At 41.8% G+C, this 8263-nt stretch overlaps 1 protein-coding gene across 5 annotated transcripts in view; it reads right to left on the bottom strand.

The window, feature by feature from the left end:
• The window catches only part of ZNF169 (zinc finger protein 169), a 39419-nt gene that overhangs the window by 30451 nt on the left and 705 nt on the right, over positions 1 to 8263 (bottom strand). For 3 of the 5 annotated variants that reach the window (XM_005865445.2, XM_005865447.2, XM_005865448.2), the window contains exons 2-3: positions 7952 to 8087; positions 6434 to 6467 (exon numbers count right to left, since the gene is read on the bottom strand). The gene's annotated coding sequence lies outside the window, so the exon portion shown is untranslated. The remainder of the gene's footprint in view (positions 1 to 6433; positions 6468 to 7951; positions 8088 to 8263) is intronic. The other 2 variants (XM_005865446.2, XM_014539022.1) reach the window with 2 other exon arrangements.

Raw genomic sequence — 8263 nt, 5'->3', positions numbered from 1 at the left:
GCGAGTGACTGAAGCTTCCAACCGCTCCTTGTTTTCTTCTCTTTTTTTTTTTTTTTTCTGGGCCAGTTTTAGCTTTGAGGCCTTGCTGCTGAAAACATAGATACAATGTTGCGGTCCGAGCCCGGCTGAATGGAAGCCCTTTTCTGGGGTTTTGTTTAGCTTCTTATTTGCAACATAGTATATAGTTGCTTAGAGTTGCAACTGAGAGGCTGGCAAGTTAGGCGGGGAACGTTGGAGTCTGCAGCAAGCAAGCCTCCCTGCTCGCTTCAGTGCCTGGCTGCCGGCCGCCATCTTGGCTGACAGTTAATTTGCATATACTCACTGATTAGCCAATGAAAAGGGTAGCGGTCGTACGCCAATTACCATGTTTCTCTTTTATTAGTGTAGATTGGTAGTTAAAAAATAGTCATGGGGATATAAATTTAGCATATTGCAATACTATGTATGGTGCCAGGTGGGCACTGGAAATATCGAGGGGACCACTTTGTAAAGTATATGATTGTCTAACCACTATACTGTACACTTATAACTAATACAAAATAATACTGAATGTAAACTGTAATTGAAAAAAATTTAAAACAGATAAAATAATAAATGGAATAAAATGATGAACACAGAAATAGACCCACACAGATAGAGTCAACTGATCTTTGACAAAGGAGCAAAGGAAATCCAATGGAGAAAGAATTGTCTTCTCCATAAATGGTAGTACTACTGGAATAACTGAACATTCATGTGCCAAATAATAAATAAATAAATAAGAAATAAGAAGCTAGACACAGATCTTATACCTTTCATAAAAATTAACTCAAAATGGATCACAAACCTAAAGACAAAATGTGAAACAATAACTCCTAGAAGATAACATGGGAGAAAATCTATGTGACCTTGGGTGTGTCAATGTCTTCTCAGATAGGAAACCAAAAGCACAATCCATGAAAGAAAAAAATTGGTAAGTTGGATTCTGTTAAGATTAAAACCTTTTGCTCTGTAAGATACTGGTAAGAAAATAAAAAGTCAAACCATAGAGTAGGAGAAAATGCCTGAAGAAAAAAATGACTGAGTGAAAAAGAGAAAAAAATCATAATCAGAGTTAAGAAACTCACTATACTTCTCAGTAAATGAAAAAAACAAACTGACAGTAAATAGTAAGGAAACAGGTTTGAAAACACTATCAAGCAGTATTGATCTTATTTAAATTTATAGAACACTAAACCCAAGTGCAGAAGTACACACAGACTCTTCACAAGGAAATGACATTCTGAGGCATATAAAACAAGTCACCAATTTCAAAGGACTACATTTAAAGAGTATGTTTTTTGCCCAAGACAGAATAAAAGTGGAAATCAGTAACAGTGAGATATCTAGAAAGACCTCCATAATTAGAAATTAAGCAATACTGGTCTAAAGGAGATATGGATGAAAACAAATATTCCAAGGGACATGAAGAAATGTTATGAACTGAATGATTCTAATAAATACATGTCAAAACATATCACAACTAACCAAATTTGTGGCATGGAGTTATGGGCTGTAGTTGAAAGGGCAAGGGCTATGCCCTCCATCTTGCCCCGAATCCTCCATTTTGGGCAGCAGCCATGTGCTCAGCAAGAAGCTTCTTCCCGAAGTATAATCAAGGGAAGTGCGAGCCATAGATACGACCACATCCTGTGTAACAAGACACCGACTTGCGCCTGGCCAATCGGCAGGGCCCACAGTCCTCTCTCCTCCCCTTACTCCAACCCCCCTATAAAACCCCTCTACCCACAAAGCTCGGGCTCTCTCTCGTCTCGCCGCTGCGTCGGTAAGGAGGCTGGGGGAGCCAAGCCCGGGCTTGAATAAAGACTCTTATGCTTTTGCATCGGACACGGCTGGCTCCCTGGAGTGGTTTCTTGGGGATCCTGAAATCTGGGCATAACATAGTGTGTCCCCTATCAAATTCATATGTAAAAGCCCTTATCCCCCAGTACTATAGAATATGACTGTATTTAGCCATAGGTTGTTTAAAGAGGTAATTAAGTTAAAATGACATTATTAAGGTGGGCCTTAATCCAATATACTGGTATCTTTATAAGAATTTGAACAGAGATTTCCAAAGAGAAGATGATGTAAACACAGGGAGAAAGCCATCTATTAGCCAAAGAAAGGCTTCAAAAGAAACCAACATTGCTAAAACCTTGATTTTTAACTTCTAGCCTCCAGAATTGTGAGAAAATAAATTTCTGCTATTTAAGCCACCCCATCTGTGGTGCTTTGTTATGGCAGTTCTAGCAAACTAATACAACAGCTGAAGCGGTTCTTAAAGGGAAAGTGATATTCTTAAATGAATGCTCCAGAAAAGGAGAAATTTTTTAATTAAAAAAAAAAATTAGCTCACACCTTTTTTTTTTTAAATACCCAAGGATATTTTTTCCATTGATTTCTAGAGAGAGTAGAAGGGAGGGAGGAGGGGGAGAGGGAGACAGAAACATTGACATGAGAGAGATACATTGATTTGTTGCCCCCCGCACATGCCCCTACTGGGGCTGGGGAACCCGCAACCGAGGTATGTGCCCTTGAGTGCCTTTGACCAACACTAACCACTGAGCAAACAGGCCAGAACCAGCTCGCACCTTTTAAGAAACTAGGAACAGAGACAAAACTTTAGCAAGAAGATAATAAGTAATAAACAGGAAAAATTAATGGAATGGTCAATAACACCAAAAGCACAAATAGGCAAATGAGGCTAAGCTTAAAAACTTCTGTGCAGCAAAAGAAACAACACAGTGTAAAGGTATAGTACAGGATGGGTCAAAATAGATGCAGGCCATACCATATACGGGGTCAATATCCAGAATATTAAAAGCACTTCTACAACTCATTAACAAAAAAACAAACAAACAAAAATAACCTGACTAAAAATGGGCAAACTACTTGAATAAACATTTCTCCAAAGAAGAGAAACAAATGGTCAATAGTGCATGAAAAGATGCTAAACATCATAAATTATCAGAAAAATGCAAATCAAAATCACAATAAGACAATCTCTAGCCCAACAGGAGTGACTCAGTGGTTGAGCTTCAACCTATGAACCAGGAGGTCATGATTAGATTCCCAGTCAGCATCCCCAATGGGGGATGTGCAGAAGGCAGCCCATCATTAATTCTCTCCTATCATTGATATTTCTATCTATCTCTCCCTCTCACCTCCTCTCTGAAATCAATAAAAAAATATATTTTTTAAAAAAGATACCATCTCTACCTGTTAGAATGGCCATTACACACACACACACACACACACACACACACACACACACACACAGAAAATAAGTTTTATAAAGAATGGGAAAATACCCTAGTCTATTGTTGGTACAATTGTAAAATGGTGCAGCCACTATGGAAAACAGTAGAGAGGGAGGTTGCTCAATAAATTAACGATAGAAGTATCATATGATACATTAATCCCACTTCTGGATATATACCCAAAGAAATTAAAAAACAGGATCTTGAAGAGATATTTACATACTCATGTTAGCCAAGGTGTGGAGGCAACCTGACTGTCTATCAACGGGTGAACGGATAAAGAAAAAGTAGTAAAAACATAAAATGAATATTAGTCATTCAGCCTTACAAAATAAGGAAATCCTGCCTTATCCTGGATGAACCTTCAGGGCATTATGCAAAGTAAAATATGTCAGTCACAAAGAGACAAATGTTGCATCATTCCACTTCTATGAGGTATCTGAATTACAATAAATTAAATTAAATGGAATTCCAAAAAATAATCAATGAAGCCAGAAATAATAATACAGGAAGAAAAAAATAGAGGAGGCAAATAGAAAACAAACAGTAATAGTAGAGACCAAAATCTAACCATATTGATAATTACATGAAATAACCCACCAATTAACTGAAAAGCACAGACTGTCAGACTGGATAAAAAAAGCAAGGCCCTACCGTATGCTTTCTACACGAAGCACACTGTAAATATAGGCACGGCTCAGGTAAATATAGAAACGATGGAAACAGACATAGCATGCACACAGTAAGCATAAGAAGTTAGGAGTAGCAATATATCAGACAAAGCATATTTCAAAACAAAGAGTGTTACCAGAGACACAAAGACATGTTTCATGATAATAGAGTCCATTCATCAGAAAATAATACTAACGGTAAATGTATAAGCATTTTATAACGGTGCTTCCAAATATATGAAGAAAAAAAACAGAATTAATGGAGAAACAGAAAATTCCACAATCCTAGTTGAAGAATTTTTAACACCTTGTCACAGTAGTTGCTAAAATGATGAAACTACTGTTAAATAAATTGATAAAAATAACTAAACAGTTAGAAAATAAAAGATCTGAATATAACAATCAAGCAACTTGACCTAACATAGTATTAGAACAACACCCAACAACTGCAGAATATATTCTTTTCAAGGACACATTCAGCAAGACAAGATATATACACTGGGTCATGAAATAACTCCCAACTTACAAGGGCTGACACTGTACATACTTTGTCTTTGACCTGAATGGAATTAAATAAGAAATAAGTAATAGTAAGTTATCTAGAAAAATCCCAATATATCTGGAAATCAGACGACAGTGGATGGAGAAAAACTGCATTTATCAAGTATAGACAACTTCCTTGATGACTTTTTTTTTTTAATTCTTACCCGAGAATATTTTTCCATTGATTTTTAGAGAGTGGAAGAGAGAGGGAAAGACAGAGAGAAATATCGATGTGAGAGAAACACATCGATTGGTTGCCTCCTTGCACGAGCCCCGATCAGGGCCTGGACCTGGGCCAGGGAGGAGCCTGAAACCAAGGTACGTGCCCTTGACCAGAAATGAACCCGGGACCCTCCGGTCCACAGGCCGACGCTCTTTCCACTGAGCCAAACCGGCTAGGGCTCTCTTGGTGACTTTCATTAAAAATGGAAGCAGAGAGATGAGGCAATAAATGAAGGAAGAAATCATGACCCTCCTCTGGTCAAAACCCTGCAGTGGGTCCCCCTGACCACAGCTTCACACATTATCTTACCACCCACACCCCTGCCAAATAACAGCCCAACCCCCTTTCCCACTTGAGTTCCCATCACTGCCCCCACAGATGTCACTTTCCAGGCAGAAAGGATAGCCCCTCATTATCCTCCCATCTGGGTGCTCACCCAGGAGGAGCCAGGACCAGACAAGGTGCCTGTCCCTCAGAGAACCATCTCAACCAGCGGGACAGTCAGGCCATCGGAATGCACCAGGCAAGCCCTCAAGTCCTCACGTGCAAGGGCTCTGGGAGTAATTCTGCCAGAGAACATTCAGAAATATTTGCATTGGAGACCATCTCAGCTGGTTAACAAGGGTGATCGTGTGAAGCAGAAAGGCATGAGGGAATAAAACCGCATGGATTGGAGTAGACCCCCTGTGGCTGTCAGCTGCAGTCCAGTTGGAGTGGAGGGTGACAATGATTCCAGAAAGGCTGTTTGTGGGCCAGTTCCGAACGGATAATCACCATCACCTAACACACTCTCCCTGAGCACTCACTGTGTGCCCTCACCCCGTCCAAAGATCACCTTTCCACCTCTCACCCGGACATTGCTATTAGCCCTGTTTTACTGATGAGAAAAAGGGAGGGACATCGAATGAGGGCAGATGCCCAGGGTCACAGAGTCAGTACTAATGGAGCCTCAGAGTCTGACTTCAGAACCCACCATAAAGAGAGGAGGACCTTTATATAACAGGAAGTAGATGAACTAGAACGTGGGGAAAGACAATACACTGAGCTAACATAAAGGTGAGGAGAAAGAAGAGGAGAAAGAATGGACAAGACTTAACAGCTCATCAGATTACTGGGAAATCTGGAAAACTCAAGGAGGCAAGAAGCCTGAGGCCATGCAGTCTGTGCCAAGAGGTAGCATCCTGCCATTGAGATGGCAGGGCAGAATGGGTGAGAAGAGAGAGAGCAGGGGATGCAGAAGGCAGGTCCCCAAGAGCGTCCTGCACGTGCCCCTCACCTGGCTGCTGAGAGCAGGTTTTGAACTGTAGCAAGGCATTTTGGGACAACTGGGGAAACGGAACGCAGCCTGAATGTTAGATGGCATTGATAAATTGGGGTTAATTCTGTTGGGTATATATATGGGGTATAAAGCGTATTTTCTTTAAATCCTTATACAAAAGAGATGCATACTGAAGTATTACCCGTAGAGCGTTATCTGAGATTTGCTGCAAAGAAAATCTACGCCGGAGAGCAGAATGTTGACAACTGCTGCAGCTGAGCACAGTGTCCTCATTGCTTTGGCTGTATTGTCAGATTTCCATCATTTTAAATTTAATAACCCATCTCCCTTCACATCCCCAAAAGTAGAAAAAAAAAAAAACCTTAAAGGAGAGGGATATTACATATACATATAACTTATCTCTGGGAAGGAACACGCAGAATTTAGTGTAACTTACTTAATAGTCACAGTTTCTTACTTCCATCTTCTTCCTAAAGAAAAATAAAGACTTCTTTTATTATTTGGCAAGAGTCAAAAAGTCCTTATACCCTTGGAAGAGAACATGACTGGCAGTCTCTAGGTACAAACAGAGAAAAACAAATCTAAGTGACCCACTCCTAAACCCCAGCCAGCCCCGTGGCTAACCTATGCCTCTGACTACTATTCCTTGGTTATACAAAATGCAAGTTCAGAGGCATTTTAAAAAACAAGGACTATTAAATCTTTAGACTGTTGTGTTTTCTGTGTTTTTAGTTTTAATTAGTTGCTATCACTCTAACACTTACTGGGTTTGCAGCATCTCTTTTTTTTAAAAAAAGAGAGGGGATAAACTACAAATACGGGCTGGTCTGATTCCTGCCCTCTGTTAGTGTCATTACTGTCATCAACAGAAAATAATGTCACTAGGGACTGGGACCAAGGATCAGGAGAAAGTGAACAAATGTTCTATCTTTATCACATTAGATGCACGAGAGACAAATTTGAAGGATAGAGCACCTACCTGCTTTTACATTTTCATTAAAACTTTGAAAGTTGCCCTAGCTGGTTTGGCTCAACGGATGGAGGGCTGACCTGAGGACTGGAGGGTTCTAGGTTCAATTCCGGCCAAGGGCACATGCCTGGGCTGTGGGCTCGATCCCCAGTAGGGGGCGTGCAGGAGGCCGCCGATCAATGATTCTCTCTCATCATTAATGTTTCTATCTCTCCCTCTCCCTTCCTCTCTAAGATCAATAAAATATATTTAAAAAAATTAACAAAACTTTGAAAATTAAAGAACGGCTGGCTCCAAGGTAAAAGTTACTATAGCATTTCCCTCTCTATAAAATGAGAATTCTACTACCTAACGTACAAGGCTGGCTGAGGAAATAAACTATGCAGTGCACAGAAGGCAGGCTGCCAACACAGGCATACTGCTGTCAAACACTACTTCTCACCGCCTGTGTTTAGCCGGGGCTCAGCGGCCCCGAGGACAGTGGGTCGGGATGAGTGCCCTGGAGACGTTGGGAAGCCCGGGAAACCACCTGCAGCTCTGAGCCACAGAGTACTACACACAGGTACCAGGGACAAGCAGAGCAAGGAGCCCTCTGTCATGAGCAAAGGCACTACAGGGACACAAGGGCGTGCTGCCCACCTGAGAAGAGGCTGCCAGGCCCCCAGCCCCTCTGCTCCCCACCCTAACAGGCAATCCCGCTGGATGTGGGGGGAGCATGGGGTGCACCAGGGCAGACTGGAGCAAGAGAGAAGCAGCTCCAGCCAAAGGATTCTCTCCCAGCCCAGCTGGGGTCCTCTTCACGCAAGCATCAGAACCAGGAAGGTTCTATGTCCCTACAGAGGCAGGGTGTGGGTTTTAGCAAAAGCCTGCTCTGAGCTCATGTCAACACTTAGCATGACATCATCTTCTATGTGCCTGTGGAGTTTAGTAAACGCACGAAGTAACGTTCCTGAGCACTTAGCATGTGCGAGACGCAAGTTTTACCTTTTTCCACAATGAGGACAGGTTCAGTGAGAAAGGGGCGCACCTGGATCTGAACTCTCCCTACAGAGGCAGGACGGCAGGCCTCGCAGAGGCTCCTGGGTAGAGTCAATGCCCAAAGAGGTGCACGCTTGCAGATCTGGGGGGAGAGGGCAGGTTCTGGTTGTTAAGTAGTGAACCTGAGTGATGACTCCATGGAACCTCACGGCCACATCTGGGCATGCTTGCAATGTTTTCATAATGAAAAGCTGAAAATACGAACTTAAGTATGGATTCTGACCGCCCTCCCCCTCCCTCAGCCCCTGTAATTCAGGG

Source organism: Myotis brandtii, unplaced genomic scaffold (genome assembly GCF_000412655.1).
Source record: "Myotis brandtii unplaced genomic scaffold, ASM41265v1 scaffold2075, whole genome shotgun sequence".
Lineage (NCBI taxonomy): Eukaryota > Metazoa > Chordata > Mammalia > Chiroptera > Vespertilionidae > Myotis > Myotis brandtii.
Note: the sequence above shows the minus strand (reverse complement) of the source record. Positions and strands in the feature narration are given on the sequence as shown.